This window comes from Eumetopias jubatus, unplaced genomic scaffold (genome assembly GCF_037043125.1).
Source record: "Eumetopias jubatus isolate StellerSeaLion01/CBP00866 unplaced genomic scaffold, mEumJub1_p1.0 scaffold_3, whole genome shotgun sequence".
Taxonomy (NCBI): domain Eukaryota; kingdom Metazoa; phylum Chordata; class Mammalia; order Carnivora; family Otariidae; genus Eumetopias; species Eumetopias jubatus.
In genome coordinates this window covers 45,243,625-45,270,433 of record NW_028274809.1, presented here as the reverse complement: position 1 = coordinate 45,270,433, position 26,809 = coordinate 45,243,625, and the positions used below count along the sequence as shown (strand labels likewise).

The following is a 26,809-nucleotide window of genomic DNA, read 5'->3' as shown; positions in this document are numbered from 1 at the left end:
CCAGGCATCTTGTCAAGGTGACATGGGTGCAAAGCACCCTGGAACACTCCAAGCCCAGACATCCTACCAGGGCAGCCCCAGCACAGAGTGAACTGGGATCTCCAGCCCATGCCAGCCATAGCACCAGCCAGCCAAAGTCACCAAGCATACACAGTCTATATAGAAGATGACCATACACAGAACCATTCAAGTTTAGGAGAAGTAACTGATCCACTTAATACATAGACACATACACAGAAAGTCAAGCAAAATGAGACAGGAATATGCTCCAAATGAACAAGACAAAACCTCAAGAGAATTAAATGAAATGGTGATAGGCAATATGCCTGTTAGAATTTGAAGTAATGATCATAAAGGTGCTCACCAGACTGGAAAGAAGAGTAGAATAACTCAACTTCAATAAAGAGAAAATACAGAAAACCAATTAGAGTTGAATGCAATAACTGAAATGAAAAACAAACTAGATGGTATCAACAGATTAGAGAATGCAGAAGAATAGATCAGCAATCTGGAAACAGGCTAATGGAAAGCACCCAAGCTGAACAGCAAAAAAAAATTTACAAACTGAAGATAAACTGAAGATAGGGTAAGGAATATGTTGGACAACAACAAGCCAACAAACATTCACATATAGGGGGCTCCAAAAGAAAAAAGTCTCAGGCAGAAAACTTATTTGAAGAGAGAATAGCTGAAAACTTCCCTAACCTGAAGAAGGAAGACACCCAGGTTCAGAAAGCACAGAGTTCCAAACAAAAAAACCAAGGAGGTCCATACGAAGACACATAATTAAAATCTCAAAGATTCAGGGCACCTGGGTGACTCAGTCGGTTAAGCATCTGCCTTCAGTTAAGCATCTGCCTTCGGCTCAGGTTATGATCCCAGGGTCCGGGGATTGAGCCCCGCATTGGGATCTCTGCACAGTGGGGAGCCTGCTTGTGCTCTCCTGCTCTCTGTCAAATAAAATCTTTAAAAAAAAAATTAAAAATGTCAAAGATTAAAGATAGAGAATTTTAAAAGCAGTAAGAGAAGCAAATAGTCATGTACAAGGGGAACCCCACAAGGCTATCAGCTGATTTTTCAGCAGAAACTGCAGGTCAGAAGGGAGTGACATGATCCATTGAAAGTGCTGAAAGGAAAAAAACCCTACAACCAACGATACTCTACCTAGCAATGTTATCATTCAGAATTGAAGGAGAAATAAAGTTTCCCAGATAAAGTTAAAGGACTTCATCACCACTAAACAGGCCTTATAAGAAATGTTAAAATGAGCTTCTTTAAATGAAAAAGAAAAAAAGTATAATTAGAAATAGGAAAATTATGAATAAAGATAGAAAATATTTATACATGAAACATGGAGGGAGTAAAAGTTCTTTTAGAATGTGTTCAAACAAGTGATTATAGACTACTATATACTTAGAATGTCATAGATGAACCTCATGGTAACCACAAACCCAAAACCTATAATAGGTACACAAAAAATAAAAAGCCAAGCATAACATTAAAGAAAATCATCAATCACAAGGAAAGCAAGCAAGAGAAGAAAGGAACAGAGAAGTACTAAGAAAACCAGAAAACAACAATGGCAGTAAGTACATACCTATTAATAATTAACCTTAAATGGTCTAAATGCTTCAATCCAAAGACATAGAGTGGTGGGGGAAAGAAACATTTATGTGCTGCCTATAAGAGACTTCAGACCTAAAGATACAGACAAATGGAAGTGAAAGAGAGTAACAATATTTATATTAGACAAAATAGACTTTAAAACAAAAACTATAGCAAGAGACAAGGGCATTCCCTAATGATAAAAGGATCAATCCAACAAAAAGATAAAACAATTGTAAATCCCTATGCATCCATTAGAGCAACTAAGTACATAAAGCAACTATTAACAGACATAAATGGAGAAGTTGATAGTATTAATAAAAGAATAGTAGGAAATTTTAACACCCCACTTAGATCAATGGATAGATCACCCAGGCAGAAAATCTATAAGGAAACTTTTTGAACAACACATTAGACCAAATGGGCTTAACAGACATATTCAGAACATATCCAAATATATCAGAATACACATTCTTCAAGTGCTCATGGAACATTCTCCAGGATAGATCACGTTAGGCCACAAAACAAGTCTTAACTAAATTTTTTTTTAAAGATTTTATTTATTAGAGGGCAAGGCAGACTCCCTGATGAGCAAAGAGCCTGATGTGGGGCTCAATCCCAGGACCCTGAGATTATGACCCGAGCCAAAGGCAGACGCTTAACTGACTGAGCCAACCAGGTGCCCCGTCTTAGTAAATTTAAGACTGAATTCATAACACATCTTTTCTAACCACTATGGCAAGAAACTAAAAATCACCAAAAAAAAAAAAAAAAATGCTACTAAACAACCAATGGATTAATGAAGAAATTAAAAACATGGAGGAAAATGAAAACTCCAAAATCCTTGGGACACAGTGAAAACAGTTCTAAGGAAAGTTTATAGCAATCCACTCCTACCTCAAGAAACAAAAATCTCAAACAATATAACCTTATACCTAAAGGAACAACAACAACAAAAAAAGAACAAAGCCCAAGATAGTAGGCAGGAAATAAAGATCAGAACAGAAATAAGTGAAATACAAAATCGAAAATACCAAACCAAGAGCTGTTTCTTTCAAAAGATAATATTGATGAAACCTCAGCCACACTCATCAAGAATAAAAGAAGACAGAAAATCAGAAATAAAAAAAGACATAACAACCACCAACACCACAAAAATACAAAGGATTTTAAGAGACTACTACAAAAAGTTATATGCCAACAAATCAGACAACCTAAGAAGAAATGAATTCCTAGAAATATAATCTTCCAAAACAATCAGGAATAAGAAATCTGAAAAACAACTACTAGTAACAAAATTGAATTTGTAATCAGAAAACTCCCTAAAAATGAAAGTCCAGGACCAGAGGGGTTCAGAGTGAATTTTACCTGACATTTAAAGAGGAGTTAATACCTATTCTAAAACTATTCCCAAAAAATAGAAGAGAAAGGAAAGATTCCAAATAAATTCTACAAGGCCAGCCTTACCCTGATTCTAAAACCAGACAAAGACATTACAAAAAGGAAAACTACAGGCCAATATCCCTGATGAACATAATGCAAAAATCCTCAACAAAATGTTAGCAAACCATTTAATAATACATTGAAAGTATCATCTACAATCAAGTGGAATTTATTTGGCAGATGCAAGGAAGCTTCAATATTCACAAATCAACATGATATACCACATTATCAAAATAAAGGATAAAAATCAGATCTCAGTATTTGAAGAGCATTTGACAAAATTCAACATCCATTCATGATAAAACTCGACAAGTGGGTGTAGAGGGAACATACCTAAACATAATTAAGGCATTATATGAAAAACAGCTAACATACTCCAGTGAAAAACTGAGTTTTTTTCTAAGAACAGGAATAAGACAAGGATGTCCACTCATCACTTTTATTCAACATCATATTAGAAGTCCTAGCCACAGCAACAAAACAAGAAAAAGAAAAGATACTCAAATTGGTAAGGAAGAAGTTAAACTATCACTATTTGCAGATGACATAAAATATTTTACATAGGACCTAAAGACTTCAATACAAAACTGTTAGGAATAATAAATGAGTTAAGTAACATTGCAGGATACAAAACTAATACACACAAATCAGTTGTGTTTTTATACACTAATAGCAGAAAGAGAAATTGAAAAAACAATCCCATTTATAATTGCATCAAAAATAACAAAAAAGCTAGAAATAAACATAACCATGAAGGTGAAAGGCCTGTACTCTGAAAACTATAAAACACTCTTATGAAAGAGATTGAAGACAACACAAACAAATGGAAAGATACTCCATGCTCATGGATTGGAAAAATTAATATTCAAATGTCCATGGTACCCACAGCAATCTATAGATTCAATGCAATCCCTACAAAATACCAGCAGCATTTTTCACAGAATTACACCAAATAATAAAATTTATATGGAAACTCAAAAGACCCTGAATAGCCAAAGCAATCTTGAGAAAGAACAAATGGATGTATCACATTCCCAGATTTCAAGATATACTACAAATCTAATAATCAAAACAATATGGAACTGGCACAAAGATAAAACACACAGATCAGTGGAACAGAGAGCCCAGAAATAAACCGATGCTTATATGGCCAACTAATATACAGCAAAGGAGGTAAGAATATACAATGGGGAAAAGATGGACTATTTAATAAATGGTCCTGGGAAAACTGGACTGGACAGCTACTTGCAAAAGAATGAAACTGAACCAGTTATACCATACACAAAAATCAGAATGGATTAAAGACATAAATGTAAGACTTGAAGCCATAAAACTCCTGGAAGAAAACATAGGCAGTAATTTCTCTGACATCAGCAATAGCAACATTTTTCTAGATAGGTCTCCTGAGGCTAGGGAAACAAAAACGAAAATAAACTATTGGGACTACACCAAAACAAAAAGGTTTTACACAGCAAAGGAAACAAAGGCAACCTGCTGAATGGGAGAGAGATTTAGAACTGACATCTCTGATAAGGGCTTAATATCCAAAATATATAAAGAACTTCTACAACTCAACACCATAACAAACAATCCAACTAAAAATGGGCAGAGGACCTGAATAGACATTTTTCCAAAGAAGACTACAGATGACAGACTCATGAGAAGATGCTCAACATCACTCACTAATCAACAGAGAAATATAAATCAAAACCACAATGAGATATTACCTATCAGACCAGCTAAAATCAAAAAGACAAGAAATAACAAGTATTGGAAAGGATGTTGAGAGAAAGGAACCCTCATGAACTGTCAGTGGGAATGTAAATTGGTACAGGCATTGTGGAAAACAGTATGGAGGTCCTCAAAAAATTTTAAAGTAAAAATGCCAAATGATCCAGTAATTCCACTACTGGGTATTTATCCAAACAAAAACACTAATTTGAAAAGATATATGCACCCCTATGTTTACTGTAGCATTATTTACAATAGTCAAGATATGGGAGCAACCTAAGTATCCATTGACAGATGAATGGATAAAGAAGATGTAGGGTGTGTGTGTGTGTGTGCGCGCGCACGCACGCGTGCACGCACATGCACACATGTCTGTGTAAAAAATGGAATATTACCCAGCCATAAGAAAGAACAAGATCTTGCATTTGTGACATGGATGGAGTTAGAGGGTATTATACTAAGTGAAATGAATCAGACAGAAAGATAAATACCGTAAGATTTCATTTACATGTGGAATCTAAAAAACAACATAAATGAACAAACAGACCCATTCAGAGAATAAATTGATGGTTGTCAGAGGGAAGGAGAATAATAATGTCTACATTATTTACAGTAGGAGGATGGGCAAAATGGGTGAAGAGGAATGGGAGATACAGGCTTTCAGTTATGGCATGAATTAGTCATGAGGATAAAAGTTTCCACATAGGGAATATAATCAATGATATTGTAATTGTATGGTGACAGATGATTGCCTCTGGTGAGCATAGGGTAATGTAATAGAGTTGTTGCATCACCATGTTGTACACCTGAAACTAATATAACATTGTGTGTCAACTATACCTCAATTAAAAACAAAACAGTAAAGTATACAAATCATAAGACACATCTCAACAAATACTAATGAAATTGCTATAAATGGCTTTTCAGTGTGTTTGAGTCAGTATCCAAAGCCTATACAATTTTTTTAAATAATAGCAAGATTGAGATATAACTCACACACTATACAATTCACTCATTTAAAGTGTACAATTCAGTAGTTTTTTTTTTGTTTTTTTTTTTAAGATTTTATTTATTTATTTGAGAGAGAGAGAATGAGAGACAGCACGAGAGGGAAGAGGGTCAGAGGGAGAAGCAGACTCCCTGCTGAGCAGGGAGCCTGATGTGGGACTCGATCCCTGGACTCCAGGATCATGACCTGAGCCGAAGGCAGTCGCTTAACCAACTGAGCCACCCAGGCGCCCACAATTCAGTAGTTTTTTTAGAATATTCACAGAATTGTATATCATCACCACAATCAATTTCAGGTTATTTTCATCACCCCAAAACTCAGTGCATTAGCTGTCACTTCCCATTTCTCCCAACCTACCCCATCCCACACCTTAGGCAAAGATAATACTTCTGTCTTTTTAGGTTTGTTTATATGGACATTTCATATAAATGGAATCCTATCATATGTGTGGTCTTTTTTTGACTGGTTTCTTTCCCTTAGCATTCATGCTGTACTATGAATCAGTACATCATTCCTTTTTATTATTTTCATTTCTCCTGGGTATATACCTAAGAGTGGAATTACCAAGTTACTTCGTAAGTCTGTGTTTAAATTTTTGAAGAATCACAAGACTTACAAATCAGTCACAGAATTTTACATTATTTACAGTATGTGGAGCTCATTGTTCATAATCTGGTCCATTAAATTTAGGTCCCTTTGCAGGGTTAGTTTTTGAGGCTAGTCTTTGAGGGTTTTTTCTGATCCCAGGAGGATTCTTTTTAGCTGTCTCTTCCTGTTTCTTTCTGGTAAACTAGCTGGTTTATGGTTTAGTTTATTACACTGACGGAGCTACTTACAAACCTCATCTTAATTGCTTACCACCAAAATCTCCACTGTTTTCAGGGACACCCTTAGGCTCGAACTTTATTTCAAATAATGTCAGAGCTCTCTATTCTTATGGACTGTCCCTGGGCAAAATCTGTCAGCCACTGCTCCAGAACTAGGGTAGACACAATGACCCCTTCTCTCATAGTGACACCTTGCTTTGCAAACTGGGAGGGACAACCACCTCGACTTTGTTTATTTGCTTATCTCGCCTCTTGGAACTTCTGCCCTAAGCAAGCTGGGGTAGGGATGACCATGACTCCAGTATTTTCAGCCTGCTCTCAGCCTAGGGAGTAGGGCATACTGACATAGTTACAAATAAATTTCATTATTATTTTGCCATATTGATGTTGACATGGTACTTCCAAGTTTAAGAAATACCTATTTTTTGCAGCTATATATGAAAGATTGCATAGTTTCAAATCAAATAAATTTAGAACATATCTTTTTAAAATAATGATTATTATACAATCTGAGTGGTTACTTTGTATGGATTTAATTACTTTTTCTCAAAAGTTGATCACTCTAAGACTAAAACATGACAACACCGTTGGGAAGAATTATCCTAATTATTCCTCCTCCAACATTAAAAAATACATATATACTGTTTCCTTTTCCAAAGACAACATTACAGATAAAAGCAAAATGGCCATTTTGATCATTGAAATCTGGACCTGTCCAGCAGATTTGTAGTGCTGGCCCTCCAGGGTTTTTTTTTTCCCTACAAAGAACTAGACTAGTTCCAACATAATAAGTGAACTAATAAAGATTATTCCCCTTGTCTCCTCCCTCATTTATCTAATTTATCTGTCCATGAACCCGTTACTTGGTGCTTTCACTGAGGCAGCCTGTACTTAGGAAGTATATACAGCCTCAGTCTCATGGCGGATGGATAAACCACATGTTAACCACTTGCTCATGCCACACATTTCACACACATCACACTTTCTCCACAACAACTCTATATGTCAGGTAGTCACCCCAACTTGACAAATAAGGAAACTGGCTCCAGAGAGCGCAAGTAAGTTGTATCTAGATCACTGGCCTCAAGAAGTGGGGTTAAGACACAAACCCTTCCTCATCAAATTCTAAATCCTGTGCTCTTTCTAGAATAGCACATGGTCTCCCAGGCACTTAAGACAGCTACTTATCATTACAAAGGCATCTGTAACTGGGGAAGAATCAGGATAAGAAACAAACAGAATAGAGAGCCCAGGTTTAGACCGTCCCAGCCACAGACAAGAGGTAGCTAGCTCTGTGACCTGGCTGAAGGAATTCAAGCTGCTGAACTTTAGCCCCCTCATATGTAAAATGAAGCTCTCCCTCCTTATGCAAATGGTTTTGATTATCTGACTAGTACCATCGTGTTCCAAATACAGGAAAGGTATATAAAATTTAGATATTTTATGAGACTATGCACTTGGTTATATGCAAATTTTTAATGAAAAGCTAACTGAATACCCACATATTAATTAGAATAAGCTCACTATTAATGTGCTGGAGCAATGTTCCTCTTTGTTTTGTTTTGTTTTCCTTATAGACTAGCAACCAGTACAGAAATCATAAAATATATTGTAACGTTGTAATAATGTGTCTTAAATAATTTGGGGTCTCTGTACTATGACTATAATGGACCATTCAACAGAAACCTATTAAGTTGAACATAACTGCTTGGTTAAAATTAACTAAGTCTTGTAAATGGCATTGATTTTTCTATGAGGCTGTTTTATCTGAAAATTGTGCTTTCTTCCGTTAGCTCTGTTTCTTGAAAGCCATGAAAATGGCAAAATTGTCTTACAACAAAGTCAAGATTATGTAACACCACACAATCCTAAATGAAATAGTAAAAGCTAAGACCCAGAGAGGATTTAGGATCCCAGGTAGATTACTTATCATTGAGATTAAAGAGAAATAAAAATGGAAGGAATTGGGATTTGATAGCAGTATACCACAGAGTGGTTAATGTGAGTAGAATACAACCAGAGAGATGCAATCAATGACTGAACTATTCGAATCGCTTTTGCTTTTCAAAACCCATGAACAAACCACTTATTCTCTGAATCACAGTTCCTCCCTCTAAATTGCAGAATTAAAATGATCTCTTCCAGCTCTGATACTCTGTGACCACAAAACTAAGATGCCAGAGTGGTATATTACAGTACCACTCCCACCCCATGCCCCCAAATGCCAAGAATTTGGTCTTGCAAGTAGTAAATTTGTGGTATCTGTATATAAATACGTACAGGTATAGCTATCTTAGTTTCCTATCTTCAAGCATAACATACCTCTAGCTTGGAAACTCCTTGGGAGATCAGAGCACTTAGTTCACAAAATGAAATAATCAGACATGAAAGTGCACCAGTTCCTCCCATTGTTGTGTAGAGTTTTGATAATCCTTGTTACTCAGTGGTTGCCCACTTTAACGGAAGGACGAATATAAGTGCTCTGAAAACAATCACTTTAAATGCAAATATTGATATTATATTCTAGCTCACATAGGAAGGTAACATTAAACTTCTTGCTCCCACAGAAATGCCTGTTTGCAGTTGTGAAATTTGAGTCCACTAGTCAAGCTTTATTTGGTGAGCGGTATCTTATGCCAGAAAGACCATTGGTCTAGGAGTCAGAAGACTACTAGTTCCAGCTCTGCCTCTTTCTAGGTGTGTGTTGGTATTAAGTTTATTTGAGGGCATATTTTTTTTACCTCTAAAAGAAGAGAGCTGTGTTTTGTTAGATGGTCTTCTAAGGCTTTTTTTGTTTTGTTTTGTTTTGTTTGCCTCTCAAATTGTGATTCCACAACATGCCCAGAAGCCTATTAGCCTTACTCAAAAAAATATGTGTGGCTTTGCTGCTTAATTACAGCCTCCTTTGGTGCTGGAAACAAGAGCAAAAAAGCAGCTTAAAAGATTTTATTTCTGAATAGGAAAGAAGATCCTGCCCCTACTTAGGCTTGAGATGCACTTGACCTGAATCTCTGCAGACTTTACCCAAGAGAACAGCTTAGAATTAGAACTCCTCATCAGTAATTTCCTCAGAAACAATGAGCAAAAGCAAAAACTGGAATGAGGGACCAGGCTATATGACACACAAGAGGCACTTACATTTGTTGAATTAAAGAGACCACAGGGGAAAGAGCCAAGATGCCCTTCAACACATGAATGGATAAAGAAGATGTGGCCCATATATACAGTGGAATATTACTCAGCCATCAGAAAGGATGAATACCCAACTTTTACATCAACATGGATGGGACTGGAGGAGATTATGCTAAGTGAAATAAGTTAAGCAGAGAAAGTCAATTATCATACGGTTTCACTTATTTGTGGAACATAAGGAATAGCAGGGAGGACATTAGGAGAAGGAAGGGAAAAATGAAGGGGGTGGAAATTGGAGGGGGAGATGAACCATGAGAGACTATGGACTCTGAGAAACAAACTGAGGGTTCTAGAGGGGAGGGGGTGGGGGGATGGCTTAGCCTGGTGATGGGTATCAAAGAGGGCACGTAGTGCATGGAGCACTGGGTGTTATATGAAAACAATGGATCGTGGAACACCACATCAAAAACTAATGATGTATGGTGACTAACATAACATAATAAAATTTAAAAAAATTACAGACCACAGGGTAAAGATGATGGGAAGGTAGGTTTACAACTTTTGCCCTATCTAATCAAATCTATTTCCCAGGCCCCAATTACTCCCAGAAACCAATGAGGACTTACATATTCTGCAACATAGGCAACACAGTCCATGAGTTTTAGTCATCAGCGGAGTAGCTAAAGAAAATTGAATACAGACTGGGTTTTCCAATCTTAGAATATGGGGCTTCACTAGATATTTGAAGCTGCTGCCCACTCTCCACATTCGTCAGCATCAGGAGAGGAGGTTGGCTTACTTTGTGTTCCACACTGACAAAAACCATTGCTGCTTCATCCTTGTGCCTCATCCACAAGCACATCCTTTGAGTTGATGAGTGACTAATTCTCACTCCCGCCCTCTTGGTTTTGATCCCATTCTTTCCAGGCTGCTTGGGACCTTGCTCCAGCAATCATCACCCCCAACTCAATCTTTAATTTTCACTTTCTCCTTTCCCCTTGGCATAGGAACATGCTTACACTCAAGTATCTTCAACCTTTAAAACAAAATCCCGCAGCTGACAATTTGTGTTGCATATGAATTTCATTGTTGGCATTCTTTTTCTTTGATCCCAATTGCGTTTACTTACTTTTTTTCTTCTTATTGTTTTTTGTTAAATCACATGTATTTCCGTAAGCAATCTTAAATCTTTTTGGACACAGACCTGAATATAAGGACATGCAAATATTCACATATCCTAAAGGTATCATATCCAACTTGTCAACCTAGATCTAGCAAAGTGAGTTCCAAATGAAAGTTTGAAAACTCAATGAGCCAATAGATGTCATAATTTATTAGGTAACATGCAATTAAAACAACATATTAAAGTGAGATTTTTGTTTTAGAACTGGCCATTTTTCTACAGAAATTGTGGATTCAAAGATCTTAATTAACCTGATTTCTCTGGTAAACTGATCTTTCCAGTAACCAATTCTGAAACAAAAACCTTTCTCAGGCACAGGGGAATGTACTGTATGTGCGGCTGCAAACCAGCCCAACAAGCAAAGATGTGAGTCTCTCTGGAAATTAGGACCAACCAAATCTCCTCTCTGAGGCCCCGAACATCTCACAACCTCACAGGATCATCCTGAGCATTAAATACAATCATGTATGATAAAGCTGTTCACAAAAATACAAATTTTTGCATAAATGTTAAGCAAACCATTTGGCAGATTTAGCCACCCTGACTAAAATGTGTTGCCTGAATAGTGAAAGGATTTCACTTTCCCTTGAAGATGAATTACAGCAAGATTCAAACCTATCTTGAGGTTGATTCTTGGTATTTACGTTGCCAAACATATTGTATCTGTTTTATAAATCAGTTCCTTTAAGACAAAGGAAAGTAAAAAGTATAAGCTCTAGAATGAAAAAGATTTGATTATCAGTAACAGAAGCCAGCCCTCTGATTCCCGAGCTACACTTAGCACAGAGGGGAGTAGGATTTTGAGATGAATCCAATTTGTGTCATGCAGGTCTAGATCAGCTTTCAGCACATCCCATTTGTTCTTCACAAAACACATATTCACTATGACAGGTAGAATCAGCAGCAGGATTGTAGGACTTTGGTTCACTGTGATTTACTGTAAAGCTTATTGTCTACAGTGCTATTTATGTGGTACTGATACAAAAAATGTTTAACCTAAATTCAACCATGAGAAAACAGACAAGACCAAACTGAGGGACATTCTGCAAAACAACTGATCTGGACTCAAAAACGGCACTCTCGAAAGAAAATAAAGCTGGGGAACTATTACAGATTAAAGGAGACCACAAATGATATAACAACTAAGTGCAATGTGTGATCCTTGGTTGGATACTGGATTGGAGGGGAGAAAAAAGCTATAAATTTGGGGGACATTTTTGGGATGCCTGGGAAAATTTGCATACACACAAATTTTAGATATAGGATTATATCAATGTTATTTCCTGAAGGTGGTAAGTAAATTGTAGTCATGTTGTCATGCCCTTGTTCTTGGAAAATAAATGACGAAATATTTAGGTGTTAAGTGTGACACAAACTATTTAAAATTCACAGGTAATATAAATGTTTCATTAACTAAAGATGCATATGAGATAGATAGCAAATCTAGCAAAATGTTAACCACTGTTAAATCTAGGTAAGGGGTATATGGATGTTTAATGTTCTCTTCTTGAAAACGTTCTATAGGTGGGAAGTTTTCAAAATAAAAATATTTTAAAAATTCAAAAAATTATATAAAAATACTACTTCTGCTATCTCTATTGCTGCAGGACCAAGTGCTTGCAACCTGTCTAGCTATCTTTAGTTTGTCATCAGAACTGCTCAGATTCCTTGCCGATATGCCTCCTGATGACTTCCTTCTTTCCTCCTAAACTATAACTACCCTCAAGTTTCACAGCTACCATTTCCTCTTAAGCAATTTATCTAGCCTTAGCTTTGATAACACCACTCTGCTTATCCCCTTACTCTCTGCTCCTTTGTCCTCCTTTGCATTTATCTTGCTCTCCTATTCTATTGCATTTGAACCAGTTTGCATCCTCCAAGTTGAGTTCTAAGATCTTTACTATTCCCATGTCTCCTGCATTCAGGGCAGTAAGCACTCCTGCTCAAATGGTTCTCACTATGTGACACAATCTGTTCTGCCTTTCTGCCATGTCTCCCCCATAATTTGGCAGATTTTTGGAATTCTTGCTAACTGAATGTACCCAAATTCATTCCATCCTACCCTCTGGTGTATCCAATGTGTAATACTCCTCTCATCCCCCCAATTCATAACCTTGGTAGAAAATATCCTATTGACTATATAAGACAACCTAAAGAAAACACTGAACACTACATTGAACACTACAAAATATACCAATATGTTCAGGTCCCTTAAATAAAGGAGGAGATGTAAAACTGGCTATTGAGAACAAACTACCCAGAAAGTATACCCTTAATTGGTATGTCCATTAATTGGGAGTGTCTTGAGCCAAGGATAATTGCTATTTCATATTTTGCCATTGTCTCCTAACATTTTCAAAGTCCTCTTTTAATGGGAAATTAGGTCACTCTGAATATCTCTACATCTTTTGGAAGATCTCTAGCAGGAGTAATCTGTGTGCCAGTCACTATGGGTCCATATATCCGATTCAGGATGTTATGGAATCTACTCCCAGGCCACTCTTGGAGGGCAAAGAAAGTAGAACTCAGTCCCTGACTCAGTCACTGTGGCTCTGCTGAACTGCTTGGAAAAATCACTTAAACTTCCATGGCATCCATTTCCCCATCAGTAAAGTGGAAGGCAACTGTCATCTCTGAAATGACTTCCATCTCTGATGGTTCTTGACTGCAAGAGTACTACATAATATCTTTTGCAATTAGGATGGTAATAATAATTAGATTTCTGTGTATGATTTATGCATGAAACATTATATCTGTTTGTATTGTAAAATGTTTCTTTAAATCTCTTTGTGTAGTCATGTAATGTAATGTTTGGGAGAATAGACTCTGGAGACAGAGTCTTGGCTGGAGTCCGTGCCTCACTAGCTGTGGGACCCTGGGCCAATATTGCTCTCTCCTTCCTTATTTTTTTAAAGATTTTATTTATTTATTTGAGAGAGAGAGAGAGACAGAGATAGCGAGAGAGAGCACGAATGGGGAGGAGAGGGAGAAGCAGTCTCCCCACTGACATGGAGCCCAATGTGGGGCTTGATCCAAGGACCCCGGGATCATGACCTGAGCCAAAGGCAGACGCTTAACCAACTGAGCCACCAGGTGCCCCCAATCTTGCCCTTTCTTTAAGGGCAATTTCCACTTGAGAAAAGCAGAGATACTTTTTTAAAAAAGATGATAATATTTCATTATTGAATATGTTAATAGACTAGGGAATCCCACTACAGTGTGCAGAATTCCTTATACAATTAAAAGAAAGAAGTGTGATTTGACAACTACCTCTGCCCATGCCACAGTGACACTGGCCCTGGTCCTACTGTCTGGGTGCTTAGGTCCAGATGTGTTTGCATGTTTGGGGATAGGGGGTGGAGGGAGAGTCAGACATGAAACAACTCATTGCAGAAATAATTCCTACCTTCTTAAGGGCCCCACAGGTATAATAATGACAGAACAATGAGAATACCTATCATTTTTTTAGGGCTCACTATGTGCCAATCCTCATGTTAGGATGTAGTTACACATTAAAATGCAGTCTTGTTTTCCCTATTTTGCCGGTAGGACTGAGGCCGAGGAAGGTTAAGTGACTTGCCCAGGGTCACAGTGCTAGTAAGTAGCAGAATGGAGGTTTGACATATATTTGGATCTCCTAGAGGCAAATGGACTCACTCCCTTATCCAGGGCAGTCCCCACAGCCAGTAAAGCAGCACCCCTTCTGGAGCATCCTCCCTCCAATGAGGCTGGGTCAGTGCTCTGCCTCTCCCTGCTGGCTGTGCTGTGGTCAATTAATCGCTACCTCTGCCCACCCTCTGGAGGCCCTTTGATCTTCTTCATATCTCTTCTCAACCTCGCCATAGCCTCAGCTAGTCTGAAAATCCTGGGCATCCTTCTGATGTTGCCTGGCCTTCCTGACAAGATAGTTCTTCTCTAGAGGACCTGTTGCTGCTGAGGGAGGGACACACACCCACATTTCCCTCAGGACTTTGGAGCACCTCTATCCCTACTCAGGGGTATAACTCCTAGAAGAGCAGCAGGTAAGTTACCAGAGAACCCTCACCTTCAAGTCTTGTGACCTTTGGCTCCTGTGTCCCCTTTAACTTATTACCATGTGCCCTCTGGGAGTGGAGACTTCTGGCCCTTCCCAGGTCCCAGCTGCACTATAATCTACACTTTCACTTCTCCCTCACTACATGCTCTGCCTATGCCCTGCCCCATACTCAAAAGTTTTTTTCCTAAACTAAGTGTGGATTTAAAAAAAGAGAGGCTGGGTGAGGCATCTACAGTTCAGGCCCCATCTTGGCCATCAGTCCCCTTGGCTGGAAATTCAGTATTATTATATAATTATGCCAAAACCATTGAGCTTTAAATATTTATCTCTATTACTTTATCCTGAATATGCACATATGGTATTGTGGATCAGAGACAGAGTTCGTGTTAGTTACCCTACAGTGAATGTGAATAATGAGTATACTACTAGTCTTTCCCCCACCACCCCCCAAAGGGTATCAAAATGAGAGCAAGGTCCAATGTCCTACACAAATATCTGGACACTCTATAGGTGAGTGATATTGCCATCGGTTGACCTGCACACTGTGGCTTAACCTAGGGACCTAGTCTGTTTTGTAACCATTTGGCTCTTCTCAGGAATATAAAAGAAATTTTATTATCATTTCAGATCAGAGCAATTAAACAGACAAGTAGATACAGATCTAATTCTTATGGTATGTGAAAGGTGTTGGGAAGCTAGGGCTTTCTACTGGAGCACAAGGAAATCCAGGGAAGCTTTATTTCCCTGAAAAGACCCCAATATTCTAATCATACCAACGAGTGCCTGAAAATTTCTGGTGCCCCCCAAATTCATTTCACTCAACAAGGTTTTAAGTTTATACTTTGTGAAAAGGTAAGATTTGACCACTCTAATAGGAGTACAGAGGTCTCTCAAAGTTTTAATTTGAATTTCCCTGATGACTTATGATGTGAAACATCTTTTCATATGCTTATCTGTAATCAAAATATCTTCTTTGATGAGGTGTCTGTTTAAGTCTTTGGCTTTTTTAATCAGGGGCGCCTGGGTGACTCAGTCATTAAACATCTGCCTTCGGCTCAGTTCATGATCCCAGGGCCTTGGGATCGAGCCCCACGTCGGGCTCCCTGCTCCACGGGAAGCCTGCTTCTCCCTTTCCCACTCCCTCTGCTTGTGTTCCCTCTCTCGCTGTGTCTCTTTCTGTCAGATAAATAAAATCTTTAAAAGAAAAAGAAAAGGTAAGGTGCAGTCCCTGTGCTTAAGCTGCAACAGTGCTTCATATGGTCAATTTGTTAGAGGCCAGTGGGATCTGAAACTACAGCTTACAGTTTCAGAGCAGGCCCATCCTCATCACATATAGACATATATTTCATGTGAAATAGTAAGAGAAGACTCTAACCAGATGTCCTGACCCAGAACAACCACACAGAAATTGCTGCCTCACTCTGTCACTGCACACATCTGTTCTGAGGATATGTACTATTAATAGAAATTGATCTATCCAGACCCCTCTGCAATTTACCTAATACAATGCCCATTGAATACCTCATTGGTCTCTGTAACTATATAGTAGTCAGAAGAATGGTTATTAGAGCCTAGAAGAAGTTAAATGACTTATTCAAAGTCATATAATGAATAAATGATACAACTCAAATTCTAATTCAGATCTTTGATAACAAAACCAGAATCCTTTTCACTAAGTAAGTTCTGTGTAATATTATGTAAGCACCCAATACTGCCAATGTAATGTTAATTATTGTAATAGTTGCTGTATCTTTCACTCAACTTCTTATAACATGAAGATTTACAAATTCTTAAATCAGACCAGTTGAAAAAATTGTGTAAGGATGCATTGAGGCCCCACTTGTTGCCATATGACATAAATTGAATACTGAGAAATGACAGCAGCAAGTGGGCTAATTCAGTAGATGACTATCTCAGATCACATTTTTTATCCTCCCCCTCACCCGGCAGCACCCAACCACTGATCTTTTTTACTGTCTCCATAGTTTTGCCTTTTCCAGAATATCTTACAGTTAGAATCATACAGTATGTAGTCTTTTCAGATTGTTTCCTTTCACTTAGTAATATGTATCTAAGATTTCTCCATGCCCTTTCATGGCTTGATAGCTCATTTCTTTCTAGTGCTGAATACTATGCCATTGTCTGGGTGTACCATAATTTATCTATTCACCTACTGAAGATATCTTGGTTGCCTCCAAGTTTGATAATTATGAATAAAGTTGTTATAAACATTTGTGTGCAGCTTTTTGGGTAGACATAAGTTTTCAACTCCTTTGGGTAAATACCAAGGAGTACAACTGCTGGATCACATGGTAAGAGTGTGTTTAGCTTTGAATGAAACCACCAAACTGACTTCCAAAGTGGCTGTACAATCTTGCATTCCCACTACTCATGAATGAGAGTTCCTGTCACTCCACCTCCTCACCAACATTTGGTGCTATCAGTATTCCAGATTTCGACCACTCTAATAGGAGTACAGAGGTCTCTCAAAGTTTTAATTTGAATTTCCCTGATGACTTATGATGTGAAACATCTTTTCATATGCTTATCTGTAATCAAAATATCTTCTTTGATGAGGTGTCTGTTTAAGTCTTTGGCTTTTTTAATCAGGTTGTTCTCTTATGGTTGGTTTTTAAGAGTTCTTTTATATTTTGGATAACAATCCTTTATCAGATGTGTCTTTTGCAAATATTTTTCTCCTAACGGGTTGCTTTCTCATTCTCTTGCCATGGTCTTTCGAAGAGCATAAGTTTTTAATTTTAATTATTCCAATTTATCAATTCTTTTTTCATAGATTGTGCCTTCAATATTGCATCTAAATAGCCATTGCTATACCCAAGGTCATCTAGGTTTTCTCCTATGTGATCTTCTAGGAGTTTTATAATTTTGCATTTCACACTTAAGCCTGTGATCCATTTTGAGTTAATTTTGTGAGGGGCATAAGGTCTGTGTCTAGATTTTTTTTTTTGTTTATGGAAATTCCGTAAGTTCCAGCACAATTTATTGAAAAGACTATCTCTTTTGTCAAGGATCAGTTGACATTATCTATTTCTTGGCTCTCTATTCTGTTCCACTGTTCTATTTGTCTGTTCTTTAACCAATACCACACAGTCTTAATTAATGTAGCTTTATAGTAAGTCTAGAAGTTGGGTAGTGTCAGTCCTTCAACTTTGGTCTCCTGCAATATTGTGTGGGCTATTTTGGGCCTTTGCCTCCTCATATACATTTTAGAATAAGTGTGTTGATAATCACAAAATAACTAGCTGGGATTTTAATTGGGATTGCATTGAATCTACAGATCAAATTGAGAAGAATGGACACCATAACAATCCTCTTTCTATCCATAAACATAGACTATTTAGTTCTTTGATTTTTTTCATAATTTTGTAGTTTTCTTCATGTAAGTCATATTTTGTCACATTTATACCTAAGTATTTCATTTTTTTGAATACTAATTGGTATTAGGTAAATTTGAAATCTACTTGTTCATTGCTGGTGTATAGGAAAATGATTGATTTTTGTATATTAACCTTGGATCCTGCAAACTTGCTATAATTGCTTATTAGTTTCAGGAGTTTTTTGTTGATTCTTTCAGATCTTCTACATAGACAATCATGTCATCTATGAACAAAGACAGTTTTGTATCTTCCTTCCCCATCTGTACATCTTTTATTTCCTTTTCTTGTCTTGTTGCATTTGCTACAACTTTCAGTACAGTGTTGAAAAGGAATGGTTAAAGGAGACATCCTTGCCTTGTACCTAATCTTAGTGGGAAAGTTTCAAGTTTCTCACCATTAAGTATGATGTTAGCTGTAAGGGTTGTTTTTTTGTTTTTTTGTTTTGTTTTGTTTTTTATTCTTTATCAAGTTAGGAAAGATTTCCCTATATTTAGTTTACTGAGTTTTTATCACAAATTAGTGTTAGATTTTATCAAATGCTTTTTCTGCATCTATTATTACAATCATTAGATTGTTCTCTTTTAGCCTATTGATGTGATGGATTACATTAATTGATTTTCAAATGTTGAACCAGCCTTGCATACCTGAGATAAATCCCACTTGGTGGTGGTATATAATTCTTTTTATACATCATTGGATTTGATTTGCTCATATTTTGTTGAAGATTTTTACATCTATGTTCATAAGAGATATTCATTCATCTGTAGTTTTATTTTCTTGCAATGTATTTTGGTATTAGGGAAATCCTGGCCTTGTAGAATGAGTTAGGAAGTATGCCTCTGCTCCTCGCCTCTGAAAAACACTGTAGAGTGTTGGTAAAAATTTCTTCCTTAAATGTTTGGTAGAATTCACCAATGTACCTGATACTTTCTGTTTTGGAAGTCTATTAGTTATTGACTCAATTTCTTTAATAGATATAGGTCAATTTGTTTCACCAATTTCTTTTTGTGTGAATTTTAGCAGATGGTGTCTTTCAAGGAATTGATCCATTTAATCTATCACATCTGTGGGCCATTGAGTTGTCCATACTATTCCTTGATTATCCTTTTGATGTCCATGGAATCTATAATGATGTCCTCTTTTCATTTTTGATATCAATAATTTGTGTCCTGTTTTTATTAGCCTGACTAGAGGGTTATTTCATTCGTTGTTTCAAAGAAACAGCTTTTGGTTTCATTAATTTTCTGCCTGCTTTCCATTTCACTGATTCCTGTTCTAACTCTTATTATTTCTTTTCTTCTGCTTACTTTGGATTTAATTTGTTCTTATTTTTTTTAGTCTCCTAAGGTGGAAATTTAGATTATTGATTGTAGAAATTTCTTCTTTTCTAATATATGTATTCAATGCTATAAATTCCCCTCTAAGTGCTGTTTTCATTGCATCCCATATATTTTGATAAGTTGTGTTTTCATTTTCATGTAGTTGAAGGTTTTGGTTGTTTTTTTTTTTTAAGATTTTATTTATTTGACAGAGAGAGCATGCACACAAGCAGGGGGAGCAGGAAAGGCAGAAGCAGGCTCCTCACTGAGCAGGGAGCCTGATGGAGAGCTCGATCTCAGGACCCTGGGATCATGACCTGAGCTGAAGGCAGACACTTAGCCAACTGAGCCACCCAGGCACCCTGAAGGTATTTTTTTAATTTCTCTAGAGATATCTTCTTTGGCCAATGTGTTATTTAAAAGTGTGTTGTTTAGGGCACCTGGGTGGCTCAGTCAGCTAAGCGTCTGCCTTTGGTTCAGGTCATGATCCCAGGGTGATGGAGTCCAGCATCAGGCTCCCTGCTCAGTGGGGAATATTTTTCTCTCTCTCCCCCAGTGCCCACCATCCCCGCACCCCCAGCTCATGCTTGCTCTTGTGCACTCCCTCTCTTTCTAGCAAAAATAAAATATTTAAAAAATAAAAAAATAAATTTGTGTTGTTTAATTTCCACATGTTTGAGGATTTTCCTATTACCTTTCTTTTATTGTTTTCTAGTTAGCTCATTTGTGGTCTAAGAGAAGATATTCTTTGATTTCTATTCTTTTAAACTTGTTAAGGTGTTTTGTGTCCAGAATGTAGTCTACCTTGCTGAATGTTCCGTGTGAGCTTAAAAAGAATATGTATTTTGTTGTTGTTGGATAAAGTGGCCCATAGATGTTGATTGTATCCAGTTGATGGATGATGTTGTTGAATTCAACTATGTCCTTACTAATTTTTGCCTGCTGGCTCTGTCAATTCTGACAGAGGGGTGTTGAAGTCTCAAATCATGATAATGAATTCATCTATTTCTCTTTTAAATCTATTACTTTTTGCCTTACATGGTTTAATGTTACATTACTTTTATTTTAGCAAAGGTATTTTGCAAGCTTTTTTTAAAAATTATATGAATAGTGCAAAATGCTTAACACTTAAAACCAGCAAAGCTTCATTTAAGTAAAAAACTTTATTTGAAAAAAGATTAACCCCCAGAATTTTACAGTAGTTGATTTCTACTATATAATGTCAATCCTATGCAATATAATAAAAACTCCATCATTAGCTGTTGATTTCCTCCATTGCTCTTCTGAATCTTAAAGGACAGAGGAAGGGGTACTTAGACAAACATGAAACAAAATTCAACCCAAATAAACTGCAAAGGATTCCTAATAGTTATAGATGCATTTTGTCTAAACTATCCAAATAAGTATCTTTGAAATAACTGTAGGACTTGCTCCAAAGCTGGTAAGAGGTTTTGGTTTTGCAGGTTGCAAAAGCTCTGCACTGGGTGAGAAGTCACAGTTTAAGGATGCATGTTCTGTAAATATTTACTACACATACACATTTAATGTCTGTCAACACTAGAAATACACATTAGAGTACCCTCAAAATTCAGGTATGACTTTTTAAAAATGAAGTAACTTAATTCTTAAAATCCACAGGAATCCTGTCTGAAGAATTTGTTTTCTTTTTTTAAAGTTTTTTTTTTTTAATTTTATTTATCTGAGAAAGAGAGAGAAAGCATGAGCAGGAGGGAAGGGCAGAGGGAGAAACAGACTCCCTGCTGAGCAGGGAGCCCAATATGGGGCTCAATCCCAGGACACTGAGATCATGACCTGAGCAGATGCTTAACCGACTGAGCTACCCAGGCACCCCTGCCTGAAGAGTTTTGACAGCTACCAATAAATTGCTTCCATTGTGCAGGGGTTACAGCATCTCTGAGACCTTTAGGGTTTGCTGAAACTGGATTTGCTGGCTTTTAGTATTGCTGCATGGTAGATAACATTCTTCTCCTGTAATTTATCTTCATGACTGGTATAAGTCCATGACAGATGACAGAATTCCTGAGTAAACCAGAAACATTGTATAACATGCTAGAAATAAAATCATCAGCCACTTGATCAGTTAAATAAGTTATGAACCTAATATGGTATTCCTACGGGGATATTTACCATATCTCTAGTAAAAATTTTTTTAAGATTTTATTTATTTGAGAGAGAGAGAGAGAGAGAGAGAGCTCAGGTAGGGGGAGCAGCAGAGGGAAAAGGAGAAGCAGGCTCCCCACTGAGCAGGGACCCCGATGCCAGGGTCATGACCTGAGATAAAGGCAGATGTTTAACCAACTGAGCCACCCAGGTGCCCCTCTGGCAACTTTCAGTTGCCCCGCCTTCAACTTTATACTTTTGATGAAGATGCTTTCGTAGTGATGGGTCTAAACACCAGATCTAATTAGTAAGGTTATTGTTGCTGGGTTTTCCTGAGCTTGCTTTTTGATAACTTTTAAAGAAACACTCATACCTTCTCTGTGTCTTCTCAAATATACATATCTGATATGTATGTACCAGAATGCTCTAGGCTTCTCTTTTCTTTCAATAAATTGCTTTATTGTGAGTTCATGAAAATTTCCATTTTAGACAGTTTTAAGAACTTCTTAGTCACACTGTTCTTTTGAAATTCCCACATAGACCATGACATCAGCTGCACCAGATATGTCTCAGCAGATGTCACTCCATATTTTTGGTCTTCCAAAGTAATTTGTCTACAAGCATTACACATCTTGGGACCTCAATCTGGCCAAAGTATTTTGGTAACCTAGAAACAAAATACGGTTCACTGTCTCATCTTGTATATTCAAGCAATGGAATGTTGGCCATCAGATCATCAAACCTGGAAAGCATATCTAAAATTTCTTCCTCGTAGGCAGTCCTTAAGTTTCATCATTGCTAATTCCTTTTTGTTTTTCAAGAAATGTGGAACTCCTTCAAATCCATCTCAAAAGTCTCCTGTTGTGACTTCAGTGATGATTTCATTCGTCCTTGATATAGACTGAATGTGTCCCCCCAAAATTCATTTTTTTAACCTAATCCCCCCATGTGATGATATTTTGAGGTGGGATCTTTGGGAGTTGATTAGGCTCTGCCCTTATTAATTCATTAATGCCCTTATAAAAGAGACCCCAGAAAGTTCCCTTGCCTCTGTCCTGTAAGGACACAGCAAGAATACAGTTGTCTATGAATCCAGAAGTGGCCCTCACCAGACACCAAATCTTTCAGCGTCTTGATCTTGGACTTCTCAGTCTCCTGAACTATGCAAAATAAATGCTTGCTTTTTAAGCTATCCAATGTATGGCATTTTGATATAGCAGCCCAAATAGACTAAGACAGTCCCACAATTAACTAAATCACCTTACCAGTCACCAAATTCTTTGATGAAAGTGTCAGGTTTTCAAAATTCAGTGTTCAATTTATAATGAATCCAGACATCATTTCTGGCTACCCTGTGTCCAGTACTCCCTGAATACATTCCAGTTCCTCTTATTGTTGGGATCTTGCAAGCACAGTAAGTAATTACCACACAGCCAATAGTGAGGAGTATCAGAATGTTGTTCTTCTCATCATTCCTTGAAGTTCTTACATAAATCAGAGCAAGTCTTATTTTCTACCAAAGAAGCAAGGATATCAAGGATTTTTTGTGTATTCTTGTGTCCATTTTGTCTTTGTTTTCCTTATTGACATTCTCTCTGGTAAAGTCTGCTGGCCAATTTAAAGGAAGAGTGCTGGTTGGACAGGTCAACGTTATGCTGTTGGCTGGCTTGGAGGCTGCACTCTTACCCATAGCTGCTGGCTCCCACTGAGGGATTTTACAGGAGCGCAGCATCAAGAATGGGTTTTTCTCAAAATAAAGGAGTCTGCTTTATGTCTCAGAGGCTGGCTTTGGAAAGAGCTTGAATTACCTGTTTTAACAAGGACAATTTGCCTTTATCCCACATTTTGCTCTTACAAAATGAAGTCTCCAACATTATAGATAACTTTTCCAAGAATGTTCTATGTATTCATCAAGTTCCTTGGTTCACGTACTTGACTCTTCACTCATCCTAGCCAAGGAAAAGTAGGTAGCACCCTGTTGGCAATTTTTGCTCTTCATTTGGTAGCAATCCACACATACTCCAAATTTACACTGAGGATACATGCAGTGCAAGTTGAAGATGGTGGTATTGCACACATCACACGTTTCTTGAATACCTTTGGCAGCTTACTCCCTGGCAACCCTCTAAGAGATGCTTTTACTGTGACTCTACAGTTGACACAGCTCCCTTTCCAGAAATCACCATTTGACATAGTGGTTTCCAGTGTTGGCCAGGATGTACTTTTTTGTATCCAAATCAGTCCCCACCATGTTTTTGGTTAAATGTAACCATAAGCTAATTGTTCATCATTATTACAAACATTTGACAACGAGGCAACACAGGAAAAACACACAAACCAAGACTACACACAGACATCAGGCTCTAATAACCCAACAAGATTTCCTAAGGTTTATGTGAGGAGACTTGTGATTACACAGCTCCCTTTTTCATCCCTCACCTCAGAGAAATAGTGACTAAGATGATGAAACGGACATATTTCAGCTATAGTAGGTTAGGAATGGCTTAGAAAGCAAGAAAAACATCTGACTAAATAAGAAGTGTAAAGATAGGTGGTTGTGGATATTGGTCAGCCACTAAGCCATGTCATCAGGAGCCTAGACTTTCTATTTGTTTGCTCCATCATCCATAGCTGTTAGTTTTTCATCTTTGTGTTTTCAAATTATGGTCTCAAAATGCCCACTGAAATTTCAAGCAAGAAAGAAGAGGGAAAGACCACTTTCAGCCCTTACAATGCCTTTTACCATGAAAGCAAAAGATTTCTCAGAAGTCCCCAGAAGATACCATCATATATTTCACTGGCCAACACTGGGTCATTTGGCCACCTTTAGCTCCAAGTGAATCTGGAAAGTTCTCTTGTATGGAAAAGAACTACAGGATTAGCTTATATTAATTATGATTCATCTTCTAGAGGTGGGCAGACAAGTACCTATATTAGCCAGCTTTTGCTATGATAATGTTTCATAATATGTAAGCCCCCAAATCTTCGTGGTTTATAAGAACAAGCATTTTTTCCTCACTTACAGGCATGTAGGCCGTCTGTGATTCTCCTATGTTTGGCTGGGATCAACTGGGCTTGGATACAGGACTGTGTGTGTTTTCATGTTTGCCCGATGCATATTCTTATTCAGGCACTACTAACACCCCGGCATAGTCTCATGGCAAATGGTAAGTGCACAAGAAGCCAGATAAAATCACACAAATACATTTAGAGTCTCTGCTCATGTCATGTACAGTAACACTCCATTTGCCAAACAAATTACCTGGCCAATCCCAACACAAACTGGGCAAGGATATATACTCTGCCTACTCCTGTGGAAAATGCTACAAAGTCAGATACCAAAAGGTGTAGATGTATAATTCCATTAGAGAGGGAATGAAGGGCTGGGAACAAAAATCTAATCTATCCCCTCACTCCAAACTGGAGCCCTGAGAGCAAGAAAGAAAGGAATAAATGTTGGGTAGCCATCCAACAGTGCCTTCCACACTAGAGCAATCAAAAGATGTAGAAACTTATTTTGGACGGTTAGGTTAGCAGGAGGAAGAGGAGGAAGTGAGGAAATGGACGTGATACAGGCTGCTTTCCTGGGCAGGGGTTTCCAGCTATAGCTTTGACAGACAATTGAATAGGCCGACATAGACAGTTTAACATCTCAAACTCTCAATTCCGTAGTTTGTCAGCGTTTGAATTCCTGCTAATAGCAAACATTTCTGATGCAGTATGTTGCAGGTACAAAAGTACTTTACATGCATACTTTATCCTCACAACAAACCTATGAAGTTACCCTCACTTTATAGCTGAGAGGTCAGGTAACTTAGGCAGCTGCTTTATAAATGGCAAAGCTATGATTGGAATCAAAATCTGTCTGAATTCATTCACTTAGGCATCCACTACTTGCCAGGCACCATGCTTAGTGTTGAAGATGCAGATCAGTGGTATAGCACAGTCCCTGCCCTCTAGGACCTTATTCTTAGTCTCCAAGCTTTACAGTCCAGTAGACATTCATTACATGTTAACTAAAAAACAAGTCCAATATAAATATGTGTGTTATTTTTCAAATGAATAGCTATGTGCCAGGTAGTCTTCTAAGGGCTTTTCATGTCAGATATCAATGAACCATCAACTTTATGAAATAAGCATGATTACTTGCCATTTTAAATATTAGGAAGCTGAGATATGTAGAGATTACTTTTGTTACACACTAGGAAGTGAGGGAGCAGGATTAGAACATAGGCAATCTGGCTCTAGAGCTCATGTTCTCACCACAACACCACACACAGCCCAGGACTAATAAAAAACAGGTTTACTTCAATATATTAATGCATCAGTATACCTTTTTATGTGTATTTTCTTATTAAAGGAATACTCATTATAGGGAGCCTGCACAGGGAAGATGAATCCCCAAAACATTTGCCTTTGAAAGTGAGAGGGGCTGAATTTTGTTAGTTCTTACAACCAGCAGGACTTAAAGCCTGGAATTATAGAAATCAGTGGGTGGCTCTGGGAAAACCTGGAGGGCATTAGGAAGCAGAGTACCCTCCATTAAAAAAAGAGCATAACAGCCCTTGCAGATACAATTTAGAACCAGCAATTCAAACAATGCTTGGGGCAGACTGGATGGAGAGTGATTTACTCATCTCAGAGTGTGACCTGGAGAGGCAAGGATCACAGGGAGTCCCCTCCACAAAGGAGCTGGCAGGGGCCATTTCCATCCCCCGCCCCCCAGCATAAACCCAGGGCCACTGCAACAACACTTGTTACCTAACTTGCTTACACTAAGCTTGGCCCCTATGCTTGGGAGGATCCACCTTTCCCAGTCACGCTTGCCTCAGTTCCAATGCCATATGCCCCCTGCCCCAGAAGACCAGCATAAACCCCACCAACACTTCCTTTCAAGACTTGTGCAATTTATGAGACCTCGATTTCGATGATGGCAGGTCTTATTTCACAAGCAAAACAGCACACACCTTGTTAAAACATGCCACACCCCTGCTGGGGACCAAAC

At 37.8% G+C, this 26,809-nt stretch overlaps 1 pseudogene; it reads right to left on the bottom strand.

Annotated features, from left to right (window-relative positions):
* Window positions 1-20,938: 20,938 nt before the first annotated feature.
* The window catches only part of LOC114225117 (lysine-specific demethylase 3A-like), a 31,605-nt pseudogene continuing 25,734 nt past the window's right edge, over window positions 20,939-26,809 (bottom strand).